The following is a 27,026-nucleotide window of genomic DNA, read 5'->3' as shown; positions in this document are numbered from 1 at the left end:
CATCGCACTCGTAGCTTAGAAAAGTTAGACATACGTGTTGGGATTCGAACTCCGACCCCACTCCGACAGTGAAGTCGGAAGTCTTACCTTGAGCTGACTTAGGCAACTCATATAACCTTACATGTCATGATTCTTGCCACAAATAATAATTATTAAATAGTGTTTTTTAATTTATTCTTAAGCATTGTTAATAATTAAAAAAAAAAAAAAAGAAAATTAATAAATGATAGAGAATTAAATAATAATTTATGCTTAGAGATATACATATAATATATAAATATATTATCTAATATCTCTCTATTTATTTCATTGGTTTTTTTGTGTCATGATGCTTTACTATAATAGTCGGATGAAATAGTTCAAAATTAAAATAATTAATCTTGGTAAAAACCCAATTTTGTTTAGTTACCGCATAACTAAAACATTGAATGTAAGATTCATTGTTTTAGTAATGGCGACCCTATTTACTGGAGATTGTCAGAAGCTGAAAATATTCGTCTATTAGTCTGTTATCTCCAATTAGATCTTAATATAACGGAGTTATTTATATTCATTTGTTCAACGCAGACTTCCTCTTTGTTGGTAAAATTATAGCGTTCATTGCATTGCGCTCTTATTTTATATTACTATAACGATAATTATCGATTTATTAGCCAAATACTGAATCAAATTGATATTATATTCCCATCTTTAATAACTTAAATGGCGGAACATATAAGTTCGATCGGATGCATTGTGGGCTTTTATATCTACTTAACGAAGCAATGTTGGTGTAAGGTATTGTATACGATCTATTTTATTTGCAAAGCAAATATTGTGATATTTTTTTTTTGCAACTTGTAAAATCTGTTTTCATTGTTAAACAAAGCTCTTTTATATATAAATAAATTAAAACTGAAGCATTAAATTGATGTTTTTCTAACAAATTGTTAAAACTTTAAATGGGAGAGTAATAAATAAATAATGATAAAAGAGTAATAAACTGTATACGTTATTTTGCGGGAACCCGGATAAAATATGTAACCATATTTTAACCAAATAGGTTCAGTCTTTGCGGTTTTTAGTAGTAACAGACATACAAACATACATCGTTAAAGGTTGCGCTAGTACCTACTCTACCTTCCCACTGACTTGAGTCACCAAACTGCAAGTTTGACGGAGGACTTAACTTTCTTAACGATACCTCATAAATTAAAGCAATCTAGCATATTTTACCTTGAAACGCGTCTCGATGAACAAAACGTGTCGAGAGTGTACTATCAAGTTTTCAAATTAACTTTTTATTAATTGCCGCGGGTAGCACTGAATTTTACATGTTCTTTTGAAACTTAATTTGCGAGTTTCAAATAACTTTTACCTTAGCGGTGATAGCTTAGTGGTTAGGACTTCGGCTTCACTTTCGGGGGTCCGAGTTCGAATGCCGACACGCACCTGTATCTTTTGTAAGTTATTTCACTTGCTTAAACAGTAAAGTAAGAAATTGTGAGGAAACCTGCTTGAGAGTTCTCTATAATTGGCTTGCCCACCGCACTTGGACAGTGCAGCGGTACTTAACGTTATTATACTATAAGCTAGCTGTTGCCCGTCACTTCAACGTTTGAGAAGAACATAGGTAACCAACAAACATACGGACACAGTTTTGCAAAACGATTGGCTGTCTTCTCAAACAATTAATATTGTATGGCTATTAATTTGTATAATACACTTCCGTACTGTCACAAAAATCTACCACTAGTAAAACTCAAGCGGGCAATTTTGTAAACTCTCACCAAAAAAAACTATTATAGTGTAAAAGAATACCTTAGTGACAGTAATATAGCTACTTTGTTAACTTTTGTAACTGCATTATTTGCCTAGTTAATTTAAATTACATTATTACTTATTTCTGATTCATATTTTATTTTTTATTTGTAAATCATTTTCACACTGTCTGTGACAGTCGATTGTGGAGGGTCTGTTTAATGAAATGTTTACTTGTTACGTACCCACAATTCGGTAAATAAATAAATATTATTACAATTATTATTATTATTTGAATTAATAATATTAGTAAGGATTCATAATTCTCTTAGTGCAGTGGTAAGAAGAAAAAAACTGTAAGTAGTTTTCTGGTTTATAGCGAAAAGTTATACGCAAGACCTACTATTGAAATTATACTGTTGTTAAATCGATGCTCATTGAACCGAATCTGCGTAAACAACGAAACTTCTGAAGCAAAGCGGACGCAAAAAACCGAAGTCACCTTGGTGCATACTGCATATTAGGGCTTTACTACGATGCCGCGTAGAAACCGATTAGACACGACCCAAGCAACATCGGTTTAAAAACTACTGAACATCAATATCATCTATACTTACTGATATTATAAATGCGAAAGTGTGTTTGTTTGTCCATCAATAACGTAGCAACGGATCAACGGATGGATGTGAATTCGGACTGGAGGGTGACATAGGCATTTTTATCCCGAAAAAAAAGCAAAGTTCCTATGGGAAGATAAGGGAAGACGCTTACGCTCACGCTTGCGTTAGCGCTCGCGCTTACAAGCGTCCTGAAATAATGCACTGTTCTGTATTCATTGTCCTATTCCCTTGGCAGTTTTTCAAATTACCTCGAGAACGAAGCCGTGGGTAAAAGCTGGTATAAACATATTTTTATTCCATATTTTATATGTGTCAAAAAATGCTTATATGATAACGTGGTTACTTAAAAAAACATAGGTAAGACTTTATACAATATTTGAGTCCATATGTCACTCCAGTAAAGGTTATTAGTGAAAGTCTTTCGTGGCCCCTTGTTGGCATAATTTATTTTCTATATCCCTAACTATCCTAACCAACCATCAAAACTTAATGCACTCTCGTAACATTTGCCAACCCCCATTTTAAGGGGTGAATTCTGAAATAAAAGACCCTATGTAACTTCTTATGTAATATCTCCAGCTACCTGTAAAATTTCCATCAGCCGTTCCCACGGTTAGCCCGTTCAGACAGGCAGTTGAAAAGACAAACTAAACGGAAACTTACTACAAAGCGGCGGGTAGAATACTTTGTAAGCAGGATACTTTGTATCCCAAAATGCACAGAGTACGTATAGTATCTGGATGGTTAAAAAAAGTTATTTTTTTGTAACAACGATTTAAGCCCCATTTATTTAACTGCTCCGAGATTCTTTAAAATCCTTAACAGACACGGACGAAGTCGCGGGTAAAAGCTAAACTACACCTCTTTGTACAAGAGGTGTGGAGGCGGGAGTCGCAATATTAGCAGAAACCGTGAACGTCATTTACGTTTAATTAATAATCGCCTAAGATTATTTTAGCGCTAAAAATTACGGACAAAAACATAAAACAAAGAGAACCAAAACACAACATGTTCAATAATTAAAAAATATATTATATATGTAGTGTAATATGCGCGGAACTTGTTCCGGCCAAAAATAACTGCAAACGTTCCGTTGCGTTTAGCGAACGCATTGCTCTGTATTGTATTTGTTAAAAATGTTTTAGTTCACAAAACTTATAGCCACTACATGACAATTCGGCTACTAACTCGTATACATCTGCTATATTTAAGACTAGCGGTTGTCCGTGAATACATTCGTGTTTCATTTATTATACATAAACTTTTCTAATATTTGTACCTAAAGGTATTATAAAATAATGTGTGCCTAGACTTTTACAAATAAAAATTTGTTTAAAGCAATAGCCTCCAGAGGCTCCTTGCAACCCGTTTTATGTCGTTTTTCTACATCGTGGTGGGTCTACAAGCAATGCGTTTTCCTGTGTACTCCACTGCAGCACCTAGCAAACCCCAACATCCATCGGTTCTTCAAGCTTATAACAAAATATATAATAACAATATAATAGCCAATAGGTAATGGTAAATATAAATGTAAATTTACATCACATTGAACAAAACCAAAGTCTTAATTTTGCGAAATACTAATTGAAAAACGAAATCCAATTATGCACAAGTGCATTGTGTAGATTTACAGCACACCACGTATTTGAACATAACGCTTCAAATCACTAAACTAAACACATAACTAGAGGCTCAAACAAATAATAGTTATATCTATTAGAGAGTTATAAATTATTAGAGAGTTTATATTCCACATCCGCAGTGCATATTTGCATTGTATTTTTCACTGGGAGTTCGTTATATTATTTGCTATCGTCGTAGTGTTCATTTCTTGCAAATTATTCAGAAACTGCGAATTATAGGCAAAGTTAAAACAAGTATGAAAGTTCTTAAATATGATTTTTGCTACTAGCATTATATAAACTGATTGGATTAGTAACTAGATATCCTGTATTTATTTTCAATATCTGTACGAATAATGTTACAAAGAGGAAAGATTCCCTTATTTGTTTGTAAACAATAATCTTGGAAACTAATGAACCGATTTCATGCTCTCGCCGTTAGGATTATATTTTAAACAAAGGCTATGTAGGTATATATAATTTAATTAAAAATATGTGATTACAACTTCTAATATATGTGTGTGTGTGCTTTAAGTAATTAAAAATATCACTTGCTTTGACGGTGAAGGAAAACATCGTGAGGAAACCTGTATGCCTGAGAGAGTTCTACATAATGTTCTCAAAGGTATGTGGAGACTGGAGTCCACCAGTCAGCACTGTGCCAGTGTGGTGGTCTACGGCCCGTGCCCTGTAGTGGGCCGGTAATGAGTCGAAATGATGTTGATGTTGTTATTTCAGCCTGAAATAATCATATTTGTGAATGAAGCCAGAATAAAAAAAGGTTCACGAGTTTATTTAGCCGTATAGCGCTGACTAAATGGACCAGCATACATAAATATGTAGAAAGATAAATATGTGGCATCGGAAATGCACGTTTTTATATCAAAACTAGTTTACCCTGCCACGCTTCGCTGTGGCACATTGTGATTGAATGGTTGAGAAAAACAGATAAAAACATTCCTTGATGCGTATTATATATCATGCTAAAATTTCAGTTTTAAAAATAGAAAACTCCACTGTTTTTCTAGGAGTGACCTTAGATTGTAAACTACAGTGGGGTACCCATATAGAAAGCCTAGCGAGTAAACTCAGCTCAGCTGCATATGCAATCAGGAAAATTAGACAGCTTACCGATGTTGAAACAGCTAGGCTTGTTTATTTCGCATACTTTCACAGTATTATGTCCTATGGGATCTTGCTGTGGGGAAAAGCTGCAGATATTGAAAGTATATTTATACTACAGAAAAGAGCCGTACGATCAATATATAAACTTGGATCACGCGAATCGCTTCGTGAAAAATTTAAAGAAATAGGTATTCTTACAGTAGCTTCGCAATACATTTATAATAATATAGTCTTTGTGAGGCAAAATATTACTCTTTATAAATCAAAAGCTGAAATTAACAATCGACTTACCAGAAACGGTCATAAATTAGTGATATCTGCATATCGTCTGCGAAAGGTGCAGAACTCCTTTGTGGGGTTGAGTATACGCTTTTACAACATGATTCCTAAGGAAATTCTTGACCTACCAATGCATACATTTAAAAAATGTGTAAAAACGCATCTAGTACAGCGAGGTTACTATACATTTGATGAATTCCTCAATGACAAGGTAGAATGGAAGCAGCCAGCCTCGCTCTCATCTCCCGCAAGATAGCAAAATGATTGTAAATGTTGATGTTGGAAAAGAGCAACTACTGAGTTTCTTGCCGGCTCTTCTCGGTAGAATCTGCTTTCCGAACCGGTGGTAGAGTCACACAAACATGCATACTTGACGTTTCAAAAGTGCTTATATTAGGCCTACTTAAAATAAATGAATTTTGAATTTTGAATTTTGAATTTTTTTAAAAGCTAAAATATCAAGAGTTTTTGAAGCATACACAAACCAACATAACATTTTTATATATATAGATATGTGTTTTAGCACTAAAGATGTCCCTCCTACTTCCAGAGGCAACCAGCATTTTGTGGCCTAGCTTGTCCAGGGAAGTCCCTACTACCCCCATGCCTATTTAAGCTGCTAAGCTGCGTTCCAGTCCGAAGGGTGTTATTTCATAGGATGTGTTCCTTGCATGGCATTCAAAGTGTTCCTCTGTTTATGTAACAAATTATGGTTTTTCACTAACCATTAGGTTACCACAACTTGGTCCATCATTTATTACTATAAAAAAACCTTTAGGATGTTATCAACAATTAAAATTATATAAATAATTTTAACGCCCCCACAATCTATCTCCTTTAGGGCTAAAATTTTTCGAAATCTGATAGTAAGTGACCATAATTTAACAAACATGAAACTTTTATTAAATTTTAAGTCTGTGGGAATTACAGTATATTTTTTTTTTTATTAGCACCTCCGTAACCGATTTTGTGATTTAAACTTCATTCAATACATTCTTGTTTGCTCGTACATAGCCCAAAAAATTCTGTCCAAATTTCATGTCTAAAAGAGTTAAAATTCAAAATTTAGTTTTTTATGATTTTTTCTCATCATTAACGCCCCCGCTATACACTTCGGAGATTTAACACTTATAAAAAAGTTAGCCTATCCATTAAGTCAATGTATCCTCTACATGGATGCAAAATTTCAATTCAATCGGATGTATAGTTTAATAGTTTTAACGGAACAACCGTAAAAAACTCTATAGATTTATATATTAGTATAGATACCCACCGACACAATGTCGACACACATTGGCTGTGAGTGAAATATAATTTTTAAGTACTTAAACTATACATTAAGTAAATTAGAACTATTAGCACATTCGTTAAAATGCTTATCATTTAAATATATGAGTTTATATATACCAACTGTCCGAAATTACTGTAACATTCGACCATCCTGATTCTACTGAGAAGAATCGGCAGGAAACTCAATACTCTTTTAGACAGCAAACAGACATATTCTAGTAGGCAAATAGGGTGCGGCTATTATATCAAGGCTCACTTAGATGATCACACAGACGTTATCGTATTTGATCGCACTACACAATAATCGATTTAATAAAATATCTGGCACATATTATAGTAACGCAATTTAATTTTTATTTATTTATACTCCTTTTTTACACCACATCAAGTTTAGAAAAAAAATGATTAATCACTTTAAGTGTGTAGTAGGATAGAAAAGGCAGCCTTATCGCTAAGTAGCGATCTCTGCCAGGCAAACTTAGGATTATGCAAACTAAAAATAAAAACGAAAAGGTGGGTAAACTGTTTAATAAATAAACCAGACTACACAAATACAACAATACTATTGATAAAGATAAAAAATAAATATACTAATATATACTTTAGCAATACCATAAATACTTTATTTAAAATGAGTTACAGTAAATAAATACTAGTTACATTACATTACCCTTAGTTAACGCGAGTGAAACCAAGAGCAATACTTAGTCCTACTTATACATTATAATAATAACTACGCAAAAAAACACTTCCATGTCAAGAATCAAACCAACAAATACAATATTGATAACAATGTCTTAGTAATGAAAAGTTAATAAAAATAAATTTGGAAGTTCGTTAAATCGAAGGATACTCTTCGAAATAGTAGGTATTTGTCGATTAGCAGTCGTAGGAACAAAAATTACACCTTCGAACTACGTCTGGCAAAGTTTAAATTCAGCGACTGTAGTATTAAAAGTTGGAATTTGTCCAAGCAGAAATTCGTAACTTTAAGTGAAGCTAAATTCAACTTGCAGTCGGCTCCCCTAAAACATTTTAAGTTAGTTATTATGCGAATGTTTCGGGTAAAACACGACAACTCCTTTTAATGATTTTCTGATATTTTTAGGCCTACTACCACATATCGGAAGAAAAGACTTCAACGATATTTTTTAACTATTATGAACCTTTTTTCCTACTTTGGTTACTACTGAGAACCCTGTTGTCCTAATCCTATGGTTGCCTGGCAGCTAAGATCACTCCTAACCGATAAGGCCGCCTTTTGTATTTCTACTACTTTGTGTTACGCCTACTTTTTTGTGCTTCTAATCTTCTTTTATTTTCCTAACTGGTATTTATGAACAATAAAAATATAAAAAGTACATATAAATACAAATTTTTGTGTTTTTAATATACTTAAACTCTCTTTTGTAAATTTACATATCTATAAAAACCAAGTATAAATTTAGCCCTATTGCATTTGTAGAGTTTTTTTTTGAACGTCAGGTGGCTCCTATATCGCCATCATTTCCGGAGTAAAAAAAAAACATTAGTAGTAGGTTATACTACAAAGCATAATCAGAATATATAAATAGAATCAGCTATATCTTATCACATTAGATTTATCATTCCTAAAGCAATATTTCAAATTTCAGTTTTATAAGATAAACTTTAATGTCCCTAGAGTATTCAAGGATTATAATTGTAAAAGATGAAAGCCAACAATGTTAAAATTATACTTATTATTCCTTTTTTCCAAGTTATTTGAATGCTTAACATCTGCTAACCGCGTGTCAGTCCGACTTTAGCTAGTTACTATACTGAGTTTAGTTACTTTAACCAGTATGAAATAGCACAAATGCCATGACAATTACGCGAGAGCAATAGCTGTGTGACGTATAATAGTTTTAATTTATGTCTTTAAAGTATTGACTATTGTTGCTACTATACTTGTATTAAAAAATATAAAAGAGAGTAGGTAATAGAACTATCCCCTACATGCTTTTATATTTTTTAAATTAAGGTGACTTTAAAAACAAGCAGTTGATTAAAAAACACACAAGCAATTGAACATCGAAGTAAAATGGTTATTACTATACCTATTATAGTATATTCTTTATTGGCTTATTAATATTATCTTAGAGCTCAAATTTGCCTACAATTCTTTAGCTCGTGTTCTTTTGTTCTTTAGTTTGTCGTTTGACATACGTTTGTAAACAAAAATCGGAAGTACAGGATTTGCGATTCTAAAACAAGTGAAATAGGTAAATTTTACTTTGCCGATACAGAGTTTATTGCTTGAAAACGAGACCTCGATTGCGAACGAGAAAATCGTATGTAACTTAGACAATGTAGTCGTATCAAAATAATAAAGTGCTTGTTTTTTCATAAAATTATGATGCCCTAATAGACCGTAGTTAGCTAGTCGATCAAATAAAATACGATGAAATGCATTAATATTCAAATAACTTACCTCAACTATCATTGGATGTTTCAATGAGCTCGCTCACCCCAGGCAATTGCGACTCGTCGACAATTTATTGTTTGCGCTCCTATTGAAACACGTCCTATTGGAACAAACCTATTTGCAGTTATTTAAACTGGCGTTTTAGATGGAACTGATATATTGTTCTTAAAGTAGAGATGAAAACTTTCTTATTTTTCTATTTTTATTGTAGCTTTCTCATTGCAAGCCCAATCATGCCATTGGCTTAAAGCCTCCACCAGCTTATTAATATTTGCGCGTACGGTTATGTATTTATGTGTTAATATTTATAGTTTATTACTTTTGTTTTATGTACCTAAAATATTTCAAAATTTGTATTTCATTTAAATAGATCTTAGACATTTTACAAATATTAGGACGTCATTTCTATCTGTGCACTATTATAACTCTATTCACTTTATTTACGATAAAAGAAAATGGACATTTAGTTTCGCCTTTGTCGTAGGCATATTTTTCTAATTTACTGTAGTAAAGAATATAAATCCAAAAAAACAAAGCCAGCATCGGTGCTGGGCCTATATAAGACCCACATACTTTCTGTGAAGGGCGAAAAATTAAATATATTTACGATGATTTATGATTAACAAATCAAATGCGCTGTTAGAAGTCCTGCGGGCGCGAGGCAGTGGTAATATGACTGATCCCAGGAACTGTTATTCTTCTTCTCTATCGCGTACCAAAACGAATACGACTAATGTAATATAATCAGTCAGTAGTTGTAAAGAAAAATGAAAATGATCTGCTCGAACTTTAATCCATTTCGATGATCCTAAGTTTTAACAATAGTTATCCCGGAAGGTTTTATTGCGAGGTGCTATTGACACGTTTTTGGGCTTTTAAATGTTGACCTATAAATTCTCATTAAGTTCTGCCGCTCCCGAAATTTAAGCGCCTTTGGCTCGGGCCTGCTCGGCCTATAGGGAAATTCGCCCGTGAATAAAGTTCCATTTGCGGTTCTATGCCACACAACCAAAGACTGGCGCATTTACTCCGGCTAGTTTTGATATTGGAATAAAAATAGCAAACTATTATAGAAAACACTTAATCAAAATTCTAAATAAAAAATTTATTTATTTCAATATGCTTAATATCAGAACTTTTAAAACGTCAAGTGAGTATGTTTGTAGTGTCTCTACCACCGGTTCGGAAGGCAGATTCTATCGAGGAGAAGCTGGCTTTTCCAACACCATATAACAATTTAACAATCATTTGTTTCTCTTGTTTGAGATAAAAGCGGAGCGGTGCTTGGCAATAACAAATAAGAAAATAATCAATAGTATAGTAACATCGAGGAATTAAATGTGTTCTTATACACATTCTTTAAAATTATGTAAAGGTAAATCTTATAATACCGTATTTAATTAATTTATTTATTTATATCCTTACAGATAGACAAAACGTATATACTAAGTCAGTTATATAAGCATATACCCCCACAAAGGATTTTTGCACTTTTCTGAGACGATATGCTTATATCAATATAACTAATTTATTTCCGTTTCTAATATGATTGTATATATCCAATTTTTTACAACAATTAATGTTTTGTTTTACAAATATTAAATTGTAATAAATAAGTATACCTATTTCTTTAAATTTTTCAGATCGGACAGCTCGTTTTTGAAACATAAATATTATATTATATTGCCCCGTAGCAAGATCCCGTAGGGCATCAGTATCAAAGTAGAAAAACTATGTAATTCTCCATTTATATCGACTCTCCGTTAATCTTTTTTTTTAATTAATCTCATCTCGTGTATGTTAGTGGCTTTTTTAAAGTACACAAATTGCCGGCCGATCGCGATCTTTGTTGTGTTCTCGAATTTCGAAAGACAATCAGGAAGTAAAATGCGCCTTATTTGGCTAACTTCAAAGTCTTAAATTCTAACTTCTCATATATATAATAAATATTCCGTTGGGAAGTAGCTGTCATGATGGTAAAATCTTTTGAAGTTTATAATCTTATAATAATAATACGTATCTACTGAAAGGAACTGCAGTTCTTCGTACCTTAGTATGTCTGGGTAACATATTGATGCCGATGAGGGAAAAGTATCATCGTATAGAAACGTATACTTGTCAAGTGGTAATGGTAAGGTGGTAACTAGATGCGGCCATACACTTCCACCACTGCAGGGTGGTGGAAGTGTATGGCCAAAAATGGGGGAATTGGAAATCGACCTCATGTTCTTGTCATTTAACTCAGGCTGAGGCTTTGGCTTTAAATAACAAGAGAAAATAAGGCAACATTTCATTCCTACCTTACGTAAAGCACGCCTCTATTTTTGTAAGGGTGTGTTCTCATGGATCACTGTTTGGTATTCTTTGTCTCTTTGACAATCTAAACTTAAAGTGTCAGAAGACAATGGAGGGAGTTCACCTAAACTACCTAAATATTTTGTATAAATATAATTAAGTATTGTGAATGATTAATTAATTTGGGAGTACATATTTTTTGTTACATGTAAATCTGGAATAAGTATGTTAGTATATTATTATCATTATTTATGAAATGTTGTATTTACAGTTGTTTTTTTATATAAAAGGTAAACTTCTAAGTAAACTTACTCAGAATACAAGATTTCTTATATAAGATGAATAAAAGTAATTCAATTCATAACAGGGAAACCCATTTACGAATACGAATGATTTATCTACAATCACCACAATTTGTAAAGTACGATGCAATCAGTGGCGTGCACTTCATACATGCACAAAAGCACTGCATACCCTAAAATGTTTGTATGCAAAGGATTTTACCATTTTATGGAACCTTCCGTCTTTATGCATACCCTGGTCAAAAGCCCTGTGCACGCCACTGGATGCAATGCAATCTATAACCTAGCTTTGTCTTTGCATTCCTTTTTCTTTTGGAATTTATTTCTATCTAGATCCCCCTGGAGGCGTTTATACCTAAGTATCAAGTACCTATATTACTATCTGTAGATTCGGTGCCTTTTGATCAGAACACAGGGTGTCGTAAAAGTAAAGGCGACTTTGGAAGTTTACAGTTACTACATACATGGTGATTATAAACCTTCCCATTGGTCGAGGCAAAAGTCTATAACAGTCCAGTCCAGCACTGGACTGTTATAAACATTTAATGTATTGATAGAGGAGCTTCTAAAGAGGGTAATCTCAAAATCGTTGGTATATTTTAATCTGATCCTTAGACATCTACTGGAATGGCCACATCGCTCTGCAAAACGCAACGTTGGTGGTTCTTCAAAAATGGGTCGATTTCATTACGTCGTAATAAAGAACCACAAATGAGTACCCGGTTTATTAGGTTTCTTTCAGTGAGCTCGTGTGGAACCACCCACAAGATGGCCCGACGCCATCGAGTCACAGGCAGGCAGTCGATGCATCTTTTAAGAGTGGAAGTTCTTACAAAATACCAATATCCAACAATGGACGTCCACCGGTTGAGATGATGGGAGTATCCTTCCGGATGCCAGGAAGCCGAAATGAGGGTTGTAAATCTATATAGCCACCTTGAACTAGCAACCCCCCCATACTAGGTCAATTGAATTTTTATTTGTCATGAGAAATTAATAAAAATAAAGATAGGAGACGTGGAGAAGTACCTAAACAATCAACAAAATAAAATGAAAATATGTTTTTACTGTTTTATCACTGTAGTTCATACACTGATGTAGGTACTACCTTTTGCTTTAATAGGCGAAGGCAAAGCTGTAAAAACCTACTAAAGTAGTTATGTTCTCATTTAGCAACAAAATAGCCTTAATTTTACTACGCGTGTGTGACATTAAAAATCTCATTAAGAAGTGTATCTACATAGTTATATGTAGCTATCTTTTAGGTTCGTTTGAAATACATAAAATTTAAACATAATTAGATAATTTAATTTATTTTATCATTATATTTTTAAGAGCTTTTATATATTTTCTAAGATTACTTTAATAGTCAAACGAATATATACGTAAAGTATAATAGCGACATCACAATACAACGTCAACAACACGGCGGCATCGTCGCCCGCTGATCCATTACGTCAGTGTGTCACATACTCAAGTAAAACAAGCTATGGTTTGAACACATAATATAACCTCTTCAGTAATATTAAAAATAACAAGGCTGTTGACTGCAAATTTCTGTCTGTTGAGAGGCGTCGGCCGTGGCTAGATACCAACCTACCGATAAATACGGCTAAGAATTAGCGATCTAGTACGATGGCACGTGGAAACCGTTTAGGTATGAGTTTAATATATCTGCCGTACTACTAACAGGTTAGCCTGTTACCCTCTTAAACTACATCCTCACTTATTAGCAGGTGAGATAGAAGTCAAGGGCTAATTTGTAGTGGAATAAAAAAAATGAAGAAAAGTTTGCAATTCAATCGAGATCAAGAAAGTCAAGCTGTTCATAGATAACAAAGAAATTTTAAACTAAGCACTTCCCGGATGTTTGTGGGATAAAACTACGCGAAAAATAACCATATCTCCAACATCAATGTTGATAAGTTTCAAATAAGTAGCTTCAGACATTGAACATGCATATATGCAAAACAAATCAAAGAAACAGTTACATTTATAGTATGAGACTGAAAATTGAAATTTCAAAAGCGAGTGTGGATTGGCTCAGATGTCTTCTTGTATTTCTATGTAACGTTGCTACAGTTCTTTTATCATTGAAGTAGCATCTCCACAAGTCTTCATAAAATTTCACTTTGAAACTGACAAAACCTGTTTACAACTAAACTAAACTTTTATTCGAAATCGCAACAATTTGTAGAACAGTTTGTTCCAGCACTTTGTCTTACATTCCATTTTCGTTGCGCATTTATTTCCGAGTAGGTATGCTTGGGGCAATAGCATTAAATTTCGCTTTGCCAAATTTTAAAACAAACTGAACTAGCCGCTTGAAAAATAGTACCAATAAGAAAAATTTTTACTTTACAGAATATTTTTACAATGAGCAAATTTCTGCCCGCAGCTCATGAACGTGACAAGTAAATATTAGTTGTTTTTCCGGTATAAATGATGCTGTGTTTTGGTCTAAGACCTAAAATATCCTAAGCAAACTGGCTCTATGCAAAAAAACACATGAATCAGTTGATATTTTGCTGCGTGATCAAAGCACAAAAGCAGTTATAATATTAGCAATTTTTTGCGGTTTCTGCACCTTACACATACATATTTAGAAAATTGGAATTGACTGATTTTACTATACTACTAATCTGAATACGTACTTTTCAAATATATCTACATCACGAAGCGGAAGTCCGTTTAATGCGTTATCTAAACAATTAACATTTAAAAGCTTCCCAAACTTTCACTTTTTATGTGATTGAAATAATATACACATCGTTAATTATCAGTAGGTTAATTATCATGTATGTACCTTAAATCATTAAGGTTTCATTAAAGAATTGTATTTACTACGACTCAAATTGTTTTTTTCAACAACCAATGCATTTTTATCAATATTAAATCTATACTAATATTATTAAGAGGAAAGATTAAAAAAGAACTTGTTTCTTGGCGTAGGCTGAGACAACATTTGATAATACATAAAAATTATTTACTACATGATTAAAGTACTCATTATTCCCTACTTAAAATCTGCGAGTTAATATTATATCTAACTATTAGCAGCTTTCGAAATTTTATTAGATCGCCGGTATTAACAAAAGTGGGTTACATAAGTATCGCAGTATTCATTCTTATTCAAATGAATGGTTTTATCACCAAGGGTCTTTATTTTAAATACAGCAGTGAAATACATTATAATACATTCCAATCGGATGTTTTATGTTTAAATTATTGCGAGTAAAAATATGTAAAAACAAAACCAAACGCAGACGAAGTCGCGGGCCACAGCTTGTGTCATATATAAACTACCAAACGTTTAAGATTATAACATGGCTTTCACTCGTTTTTGTTCATTCATATTTGAAAGAAAATTAGCGTCATAGAGTAATTCAATTTGACACAGAACCCATTTACGACGAGGAAATTTACTTATCTTCAATCGCAACGATTTGTGAAGCACGAACCAGCGTGGTCTATAACAGCTCGTCTTTGCCTTCCTTTTTCGTTGCGCATTTATTTCCAAGTACGCTCGGGGAAACGGCATTAAACTTTATAACAAAACATTAACAAGTTAGGTCGCGCCAAGATAGACCAAACACGCAGTTGTTATCGTTCGAGTAAACAAAAACACTTTTCGAACGGATTTACGAAATAACGTGTACCGGAACGTTATTGAGACATACGAGTAATTCGACCTTTCATTCGGAATAAGTCTAAATGAGAGCGCCCCTATACTCTGATTTACTTTAATAATGTACATCAAGAGCCACGGTATGTAGTTGTATTAGTTAATTTAGAAAATTAAAGATATGGCTATTCAAATTCAGCTTTGTCAGTATAATTTGCTATTACCAGTTTTGTTGTACATTTACATATTTACTTGAAACGCTTATTAAAAATATCCGTGACACAGAGCAAAAGACTAATCTTGTAATTCACACATCCCAACATTTCTGACGTTGAAATCATATTTCGTAATTGCATCCGGTTGAAATAAAACTCAAAGAACCTATTTTATTTTAGTAAAATATGGTACCATGGAGATGAAATTACGTTAATGCTTACTAAGATGAGCTCGGTCAAGTAAATGCCGGTGAGTTAAGGATTGTGCCTTGATGATCAGCACTGATAGGTAAGTCTGCATTTAAGCTTTTATGAAAAACCCTATAAGAAAAAATTTCTTCTTCCTATTTAATATACCCATGGATATGTATGTGAATCAGTTGTAACTTAGTGTGATATATTTTATCTTAATCCTTACCGATTTTCATGTTGGCTAATTTTGTTTCAGTACGAATACTTTTCTTCCATTTTAATACTTTTATTTATATTTCGATCTAAATCGAAAGGTAATGTTATTTCTAACATTAACTAGTCCTTTACTTTGTATCGGGATTCAATGAAAGTCACTTGTATTTCTGTCACTTGTACACTCCCACTTATTATATTAATTTTTTGTAGCACTATTCTTCTTAATTTTATTATAATTCTTATCTCACATAATTATAATCTAAAAGACTAAATACTTAAGACTTAAATAGTAAGACTTTCATAATATTTAATTTGTTTTACGATTTAATTAATAAATCATAATAAAAAAATCAACATCAAAATAAAGCTAAGTGAGTAAATTCTTATGGGTTGTTTCCTAAATGAAGAACAACACATATTAACTTTAAGGCAAGTGACTAGCGTCTTTGCTACAGGCAGGTCATAAATTTTCTTGGAAATCCTACTTAAGACTGATAGATCGGACCCAATAAACTTATAGACTGTATAAAAATTGCTCATTTATTCGTAAGAAAGTGATAACATACATCATAGTAACAGTTGTTTAACTATTTACTTCATAAATACAACTAATTTATAAAATAAATAGTTAAACAACTGGGTGGTTAACCTGGTCGCTTGATTGAAGTTTTTGATTTATATTTTTTTATCAACATCATAAAAAATAACTTTTGTTGTTAATGGTATATTAATGGTCTCGTTTTAATTTTTTGTGATCAAGAGAAATATCACAAATGAAAACTAAATAGAATAAGACAATAGCACAAACACTTTAATTTTAACAAATAAATCATTTGAAACAGGTCAATCAGTTGCAAATTAAAAAAAACTAGCGAAGCAAAAAATAAAAAGAAAGCAGTTGCAAGCAGAAACTAGTCATATTTAAAATACATAGGTAATAATTAGCACAGCCGGCAACTTGATAACAATATTGAGAAGGTCAGTTCAACGTAGTAAAAAAGTTTGATTGTTGAAAGCAATGGACCAATAATAGATTAAATTTTAGACATACTGCAGAACCGGAGAAAAATATGTCAGAATATGTCAGAGGGATCTATTAATTCAGTCAGTAAGTTATGTCGCAATATTGTTTTCTTTTTTGCTTTAAAATAATTGGAAAAAAGATACTTTGCGATATTCGTAAATGAAACACCTAGGTATAATCGAAAAATCTTTACTTATAACAATACATAACAACAATTGAACAAATCGTTAATTGTTCAAATTCCTTAGTTTTTCTATAATATTCAAGCTTGTATAATATGACACCCGACAAAGAAAACAAGTTTATTGTTTGAAAGATCTTAAGTGCAGGTTTTAAGTTTTAGATTGCCACAGTCGACAAAACAAACTAATTTAATTGAGCACTATTATTTTAACGTTTACATCTTGAGATGTCTAAATAATTTACTCCTACTAGTTAAGCATTGCATGTCAGAGTTCCATGATGAAGTCTCACTTCTCTTGGTCTAGGAACAAAACTTACTACAGCTACAACTGTATTAATTTACTATTTACCAACTTGTAGTTACAACTGAGCAAACTTCATTAACTTAAACGCAACAGTTCAACTGTACAGTTTATTCTCATAAGTAATTAATATAGTTTTAGTAGTCATACCTAATTATAAGTATGCCGAAACATCCTCTTGAAATATCTTATCTATTTTGTGATAGTTAATATTATTTAGGTTTATAAGTAAAGCGAATTTCATAATACTTTACTAATGTGGTTCATAGATCTTATCTTTAGTCCCTTTGAATACATCGTGTATTTTTATTAATTTAACGTGCGTTTATTATTTTGCATTGTGATTCATTAATAAACACTAATAACATATTAATATTACTGGGAGCCTTTGTTTTATAGTAAATAAATTTCAGACAAGTTTCCAAATTAGTGTACCAGAATAATTGGTTTATGTTTAAATAGACACTAACACTTAAAAAAAAAATATTTTTCTATCAATAACAAGTTAGTAGCTTACCCGATTGAATTCGGGCTAGAGAACGGTATTAAAAATGATATCGGGCACGAGATTATAATCTTATTTGTAACTTCGAACGGAACGTCGAAAGCAATCGAAGATTGTCGATAAAATCGTTTACTTAGCAAATCCTATTATGAAGACACAGGTAGCAAATTAAATAGATAAACTTTAAAATGGTAAGGGAATATAATAGATACATACTGCTTTAATTCAATTGGTCTTTAAGGACGCTAGCAGACTAAAAATGAGGAGAAGATTCGTATTTTCTGCTTCATCTTTACAAAGTTAAAAAATAAAATATTATCTGTTTATAATACATTTAAAGACCATGATCTTCAAAGTTTTTACATAGCATCTTTGCATTAGTTCTCAAAGCAATGTTTGACCCTAAATTGACATATTTATAAACAAAGCAGTCAATCAGTTTATAGTTCAAACAATAAAAATAGCCTTTGGAAATATTGAAACGACACCCTTATATATTTTAAACGACGAACGAAAAACGAACTGAATGATAAATTAGATACCAAACTTTACTGGAAACAATTTCAGTTAACAGTTCTTGGCTGGCAGACAAAAAAAATCTCTACTTTTGTACCGAAATGCTTTTCTTTTATGACCCTATATTTGTTTCTATACGTCCGGTGCACGATAGAGGATGTCAATTTTGTGAGTTCGCAAGCCAATCCTTGGTTTGTGGCGTCCGAGAAGGGTCAAGTATTTGTTTGGAAATCAAACACTCATCTCCTGTTCGTTGTTTGCCTCTGTGTGAATTGCTTTAGGATTCCAAAGCTCGGCTGCAAACTGAGATAAACTTATCCGACATTTGTGCGGTGAACTTAGCAGCTTACATTAACGAATTCCTAATTTAATTTATTTCTATTATACTAGCAGAGTGCATTGTTAAAGTTAACATAATTGTCGGAATCATAGTTAATTATGGATAAAAAAAGGAACAAAACGTCGCTATAATCATTTAAGATATTACAGCCGGACAAAATGAATACACTGCAATAACAAACATTTGCTCTACCAACTCTAATCTTTCGCTTTTGAAACATATGTATTTAGAAATGGGAACAAATTTGTATAGCTGTAAAGCCATTCATATACCAAATGCTTTATTTTAAATTATTCGGGAACGTTACTACGTAGCTTTTCTGGGATAGAAACTCTCTAATGTCAATTTCCAGGATAAAATGCCAAATTTCATCCAAATCATTGCAATGGTTCAGCTGGACACAGATAACAAATAAACAAATTAAAATACTTTCGCATTTACAATATTATTATGGATTGTATTATCAAGTGTAATTAACAAATATAACTAAGCATACTTATCTTGCCTTAGACCACAAACCAAAGAATGTACTAAATGAACATCACAGATAGTTCTTGTAGTTTTTCCCTTTGAAATAATGAATACGAAGGATACAGTCAAGGTGTGATTATATGTCAATAAAAAAACGTAAGTTAATCTTAATTAACGAAGTTCTTAATATTTACACACATTAAACACTGACCTAGTTACTTGGTTACTCCAAATTGAGTTAAGAATGAAATGATTGATGATTGTGTTATCTTGGAATGTTCAGAATCGTTGTCATGATTTTATAGTTAGATATTAAATCATTCAGAAGACGTTCAAATCGTTTCTAGTCAAGTGTCTAGCGAAGGATATAAATAAAATTTGAAGCTTTATTAAATAATGATACAGTTAAGAGACGCATTATTTTAATTTTTTTTGTTTGCTGGCAATGAATAGAACATAAACGATGAAGGTACCTTATTTTATAATTCTAGATGCATTTTAAATTTATGAAACTTAAAAATAGATTTATTCAGCATGTGCTTTGTACAATAAACCTATTTTAAAGTCCTGTTAAATCTAAACCACGAATACATTTTCCAAATCATCGCCATTTCATTCATTTCAGTAGCTTTACCTTTATAACAACTATCCGAAGGAGCAATTTTAAGCTGGAGCTGTACCTACCTAGGTATAAGATTTTTCTCCAAAAGTTCACTAGTTGTTATTGTCCAGCGATGCTAATGCTGATTTGATAATTAAATGGAGCAAGTGGGATCTTACGATCTCCGTTTATTATCACTTCTAATAATAATATAATACAGTCATTTGTCGCACTTGTCAACACAATAGAGTCACGGTGGGTTGTCCACAAGGAATCCACGTGCGACGCGGGCGGGTACTGAATGTCTAACTGCGCTGTATAGATGCGCAGTGCCCTTAACATACCCCTTATTAGTATTACCTACCGAACCCTTAAACAAAGAACTTCCAATCAATTAAGATCAAATTGCTGCATCGGGGTTATGTCTCTACATGCGACGATGAAAGGGTATTGAATCGACTTTACTTTTCAAACACTCGAAACTGTGCTCATGGTTTAACACTGGCATATGACGCGGTAAAAGAAGAAAAACGCGCAATATGCGCCGAAAAGAGACGGATAGATACAGATTAGCTGTTTGTCGGAGTAGGACAGCTTTAGTCATTTTGTAAGCTGATAACCAGAGGCAGTGAACAGAGCGAGGGGAACCATATTCTGGCGCGACTCTGCATGAATGTAATGAATTAAGATTCATTTGTACAAGACTTTGTGCAAGCGTTTGAATCACTTTTAATAAAAAGCTCACTGCGTTTTTTGGTTTATTTTCAATTATTTAGCTAATTGACAAGTAATTATCGTTATAATTGGTAATTCCAATAGGAATCTGAAACATTTAATAAACAATAAACGAACCTGAAAAGATGGACTTACAAAATATGATAAACACTGAAGAGATCTTTGTGGAGGAAAACAAATAGTAAAGCGAACAGACAAGCTTCAAGGTCTCAACGACCTGCTTAACTCTAAGAGGAAACTAAAAAAGTTAAAGAGCGAGTATTTCGCAATCTAAGTTCCATTATCTCAATCGATTCAAGGATGCATCAAACATTTACACAAAAATTCATGCGCTACATTATAAAAGTCTAGCTACATTTTTAACAAAGCACCAGTGGACCGATACCGAAACCATTCTTATTGCGTGCATGGCTTTGTGGACAGTTATGATAACTCTCGTTGGAACTACAGCTAGTGATTTTTACCTATACATCCCAGGAAATGCAATCCATCATTGGATCCTCGCGTAACCACGGCCGCGGCACTCACACTAGCCACTACCGCGCACACTAACGCACCGCACCTCCTCACGCGAAGGGAAAATCTTCACACACGACACAGATAAACATGTCAACTGCTAGACATTGTTACCCTAAAGTCCTTGCACGTTACACACCACTAAATCACCATTCCACACATATTATAACACAAACAGCATAAACGAACACAGAAACACACGATTATTTCGCAATATCACCCGCGTTCTATTCACGCAGACGAATGTTTCGACAAAAATACGCGTAGATGTCGTAGTGGCAATTCGGCGACTGTGCTCCCCGCCCTGTTCCAGAGGCGAATGGTGCCGCCATATTGAATCTCACTTCACGGGTGCGCCGCAGTCCATCTAGCGGCGAACGCGAGAATCAATATACCCATACTAATACATAAACACTTCAAGAACTTACAGCTTACTACAAAATAAAACTGTTTCATACATCAAACGATTATATTTATTATAAATGAATAGAATAAGATTACTTTTATCAAGAAATCATCAGTTATGCACATTTATAAAAGTTTCTTAGAGCATGGATGTATTGCAACTTGCGATGCACGATGTAATGCCGGCCGTTTTCGATAGAGCGCGCTGTTGTAATACAACGACGGTGAACATAAGTTTATTTAAGTTAGAGCAATCTAATCAAAAACCTTTGCTTTCTATATAAATCTTTGTAAGTATATTCCATCTTAAGAAACGATTATTTTAATCTGTGCAAAATTAATAAGGTCTGATGAGTAGGTCAATAATAATTATAAACATTATTAAGGTTATATATAGATACCTAATCACTATTGCATTTTTCTTACGAAATCATTATTTTTCTCGCAACAACATAGAAGCAGTGCGCTCTAATAATGCCTTCTAGGAGGTTCTTCCGGGCGAACAAACAATGTACCGTACATATAATATAATTTTCTAGATACCTCCTAACTATACCTATATTTAAATGATACTTAAATCAGAATTTTCTCCACAGGATACCTTTTGTGCATCCTAGAAAGAGATTGAAAATAAGTAGGTAGTAGAAAGTAGAACATATAGTATATCAAAAATACTATATGCTCTACTTTTAGAGCAGAAATCAGAATGTAGTTGATCTAAAAGAATTTTTCGCCTAGCTCAACCAAATTTTAAGCCGTGGTGTAATTTAGTTTATACACAAATATTATACTCAAATGAACGTCTTTAACGCTACGCCCATCTTTTGTCCAACGTTTTCTGTTTATGATTACGCCTCTAGTTATGGACGTAGGTACCTAAGGCTTTTGATTTGTGACGATGTAAATCTACCTCAGGAGAGTCTTCTATAATTTGAATGGGTTGTCATCTTTCAAAATGTACACGTACATGTACATGTACATGTACATGTTAGTTGTACAAATATTTAACTTAATTGACATGTGTTAAACTTTTACCATCCTTTCTTCAGTGTTTACTACTGAAGCTTTGCAATAGGTACTTTGGAGTACTTTAATTTAAACTTCTGATCTTTGCTGTATTCATTTTGTTTAATCAGATCATTTGTGAACTAACTCTACTAATAAACCCCGGTTTTACTTGAATTCATAATTGCTAGACTGTACACATAATTTGTTAAACGAATTTTAGAACCCATTACCGTCCAACTATAACATGGCATCTCTGAATGATTAATTTTATCCGGCTAAGCACGTCTTGGGCTCCTAGACCTTTGGAAGAATGTAAACATGTTTGCATGAAAGATTTATAATGCCTGTTGTAGGCCTATTTGAATAAAGAATTTTTTGAATTCGAATTTGAATGCTGTAGCGATCTACAGAAGTCAATTGAGAAAAATAAATCTTCACCGCTAGCAAAAGAGGTTATATTTAATTGCTTAAATCACACATTACATTGTTTTTTATACACACTCATTACTCAGAAAAGTTGAGGTGCAGGGATCGAGCTCGGTCTCCCGCAAGGAAGGCCAAACTTCGTACTGACCTAATGTGCTTCTCTGATATACATAATACAATAAAGTAGATGACAGGTCTAAAACTATGACCATAACCGTAATGTGTTTGAGAAAAAGGCAGTAGGTACTTTTAGAGCTGTCAATTGATATTGAAGCTTACAGTGGTATCATTTCTGTTGTACACAAAACTAAATTTGCATATCTGAAAGTAGACATCCCTATCGGTGTGTGTTATGAAAAGGAAAACAGTAAAAGACTTGTAAATTTAGTGTTATAATCGGTACGTATTAGTGCCTGTATTAAATAACCATGCCTATAAAAAAAAATACTTTATTTGATATAAAGTACAATGTTTATTCTAAAAACACCCTGGACCCCCAAAACTAGGATATCCCGTGTCTTTGGGTGCATCGAGATTAGAGAAAAAACAAAAGAGAACACATAAATAAGCATATATAAATATTTTTGACTAGCTATACCACTACAAAAATCTCCGTTGCAAGCATCTCTTCATCCAAGACTATTTATGAATCCACTCATTGACTTATCGAATTGAACACATAATTCCTAAACTAAACTTATGTTCTAGTCTTACTTAGGGTTCCCGGTAGCTTACTTTATGCTCTTTTATTTACTGTTACTAATTTTGTACCAAACTATACTGGATGTCAGTATTTGTTTGTTAAATTTTTGGTTAACTATAAGCTTCAATATAAATGTTGACTCCATAGATTTTATAATATATCATCTCCTAAAAGATAACTGCTTACGTTAGTAAAAACTATACTTACTACTTTACATGCCTTTTGTAAATATAATATGAAATAATAGAATCGATCATTAAAATAAAACTTAAAGAAGTATAAAAGCGCAATAAGCAAAGTGCATTTCCAAGATCTTCAACAGACTGGGTCAGAACTTCCTCGTGCCTTGAATGGCGGACCACTATCTATTATAGACTTGTGCCTTATCCAAACACACTCCACCAGTCTTAGTACAAGATTTCCTCGCATCCTCCTCGATCGCAAGATCGAGGAGTCCTTTACGAGTATGGAAATACGAGAACATTGCGATAAAATTTATCTTATTTGCATCGTGTTAAAGCTTAAATTTGCCTATAATTATTTAGACCGAGCTTTCGACAGAACGTTATTAAAGCAAAAAACAGAATTACAGAATTTGCGACTCTAAAACGAAATACATTAGATCCAATTTACATCGATGATACAGGGTTTTATACTCGAAAACGATTCCTCGATTGCTAGCGAGCAAATCTTGTACTAAATCCACAGTTCACAATACCGTTGGATTAATCGACTAGCGCGCCTTATTTGATCATGATGCTTGAGCAGATTTCAAATAAATTACAAAGGAGAAGAAAAATGGAACTCTATTATATTAATACAGGCTATTATTCTTTCTATACCGTAAGTGAGTATTATGTACAGCAGGCTTTTCTTCGCAGCTAACCCGAAGTGAATAAACTTACAGAACAATGGTTTTTTTACGGGTAGAGTTCGAATTTTAGATGCACCAGCGGTTCCCCGCGACTTCGTTCTCTATCAAATATATATCTTTTTTTTTTTAAGTATATAATTTACGGACCAAGCAGATGACCTACCTGATGACCAGATTCTACCGTGAAGAAGCCGGCAAGAAATTCAAGTGTTGCTCTTTTCCAATATCAACAATTTACATTATACATTTTAAAATAATGAATTTTCTGTATTGTGAGAGATGAAAGCGGAGCCGGATTCTTCCAAACAACCTCGTCATTAAGTAATTCATCAATTTTATAATAAGACATAACTTCAAATCTAATTTAAATACATATACATATTACGACATAAAAAAAACTAAACATAAAAGAAAATGTATTACAGTAGTGTGCTATTAAACATTTATTATTCATTTTAAAATTCTTGCAATTTGCATTGAAAACCGCGACGACAATTTTGCGGATAATGCTAAGCATAGTAAGATAATTTGTAATTTAAGTACCTTGTATTTCCGCATACCTAGAAATTTCTGAGCAATCTTTATAGTGTACTTATATTTTATAATTAATGCCTACCAAATTTTTCGCTCATACTTATCGTTAATTAGAAAAAATATAATTTGTTTCAAAAGCTAATAATGAATTTTCAGTTGTAATATTAAATTTCATCGACTTGCTAGATTTTTAGAATTTGTTGCCAGGAGTTAATTATTTCAAATTTATTTGTCAAGCCAAGAGATTTCCCGCAACTGTCGTCTGACTTTCGCAACCTGATAAGGATGAACGATTGCCTTGCTCGCTGTAGGAGTAAATAATAAAATAAATAAATAAGTATGGATATTATAATAGCGGGCCCTTAAGATTCTGTCCTACTCTGAAAAAATAAATCCCGGATTCTGATCGCAGCGCGACCTATCCCAGGATAGTTAAGCAAAAACATGCAAAAGATTTAATCACAATCGGTTCAGTGACATACACAGGTAATTATGTGTATCCTAAAGATACTAATAATTATATTTTAGTCTACATTGGATTGTAAAAATTGCGAGTCATATTCGTAGCTGCACATCTTTCTGTGTTCTAGTTATACTTAGATGATACAGCCTTGCCTATAATGGGATATTAATTAGGCCAATGATAGAAGTACAAGCTGACGTAGAAATGTACACACTTTTTTGTGAAAGGACGTGCAGTGCCAAAACGCGCTGCCCTGTGTCCAATAACTAGTTGCGTATGTGTTAAGCCATATGTGTATGTAATAACACCGGCCACCATGCTATTCAGATCAGAACATAGCTTTGAAATAATTTATTTATTTATTAGCTTTTCAAAGGAAACAAACAGTATTATTACACATAAAAGTAATGCCGTATTTTTGTATCACATAAACCAATGAAGTTTCCACAATTTGGTTATACATATAATACGATAACATTAACCATTATAATGCTGCTTTGCGGCAGCAATAAGCGGTACTTCACCGGACGAGCTCCGTCAGGCAAAAATAAGAAGAAGTGATGACGAATATGATCATGATGACTACCATAATGAAGCTGACACCATACCAACTCTTGGGCAACGATATTTAGGCATAATGAGCGGGATTGGCGGATTAACATGTTCTTTAAACTACGAAGGAAAGTTCTCTTATTTTTTTTGACTGCAACCATGATAAATGATGATTCCAACATTATAATTGCATACCGCTTATACCGCTAATTCGGTAATCTCAATGTTGCTTGACTAGCTTGACGCAAATGAGACGATTATCGACATTTTTGTTATCACATAGGATAAACTACCCTCAGAACCAACGCTACCTAATCTAATTACTTTGTGTTATTATTACAATGAATTGATTTTAAATTTGTAGATAAAAATCTTTGCCCTACATTCCAAACCTGGTATTAGTTACGCACGAATATGAACTTATTGCTTTTGAGGCATTAATGATCTTAATACACTTGCGCTCGAAAGCGCCTACGGTAATAGATTACTAGCTGCACCCCGCCGTGTTACCCGTAGCGAATAGGTTGTTTGGTTGCTTTGTTAGGGCGTGAAAGAAGGACGGATATTTTGTTTCAAAACACGAATGTTTCTGTAAACCACCCGTGGGATTTTATTTTTTTTCCAGAATCTAAAGTGGCCTATGTTACTCTCCGTGTCAAAATCGAATTCTTGCTTAGATATACATACACATTTATGGAATTTATAGTGTTTGCCTACCACTTAATACGCGTAGCTTTTACGTATAAATATTTTAAAGAGGGAAGGGTGTATTGATTTATATTGCGATAAACTATGAGAAAGACTACTACCGACTTAAATAAGACTACTATATACCGACTTAAATAAGTCTTTTAACATTTGAAAGCCATTTTATCCAGAAGTAACATAAAGTATTTATATA

The 27,026-nt window shown here is 33.0% G+C and overlaps 1 protein-coding gene across 1 annotated transcript in view; it reads right to left on the bottom strand.

Annotated features, from left to right (window-relative positions):
• The window catches only part of LOC120631620, a 300,382-nt gene extending 278,923 nt beyond the window's left edge, over window positions 1-21,459 (bottom strand). The window contains exon 1 of the mRNA XM_039901276.1: window positions 21,109-21,459. The gene's annotated coding sequence lies outside the window, so the exon portion shown is untranslated. The remainder of the gene's footprint in view (window positions 1-21,108) is intronic.
• Window positions 21,460-27,026: the final 5,567 nt, after the last annotated feature.

Source organism: Pararge aegeria, chromosome 18 (assembly GCF_905163445.1).
Source record: "Pararge aegeria chromosome 18, ilParAegt1.1, whole genome shotgun sequence".
NCBI lineage: Eukaryota > Metazoa > Arthropoda > Insecta > Lepidoptera > Nymphalidae > Pararge > Pararge aegeria.
Note: the sequence above shows the minus strand (reverse complement) of the source record. Positions and strands in the feature narration are given on the sequence as shown.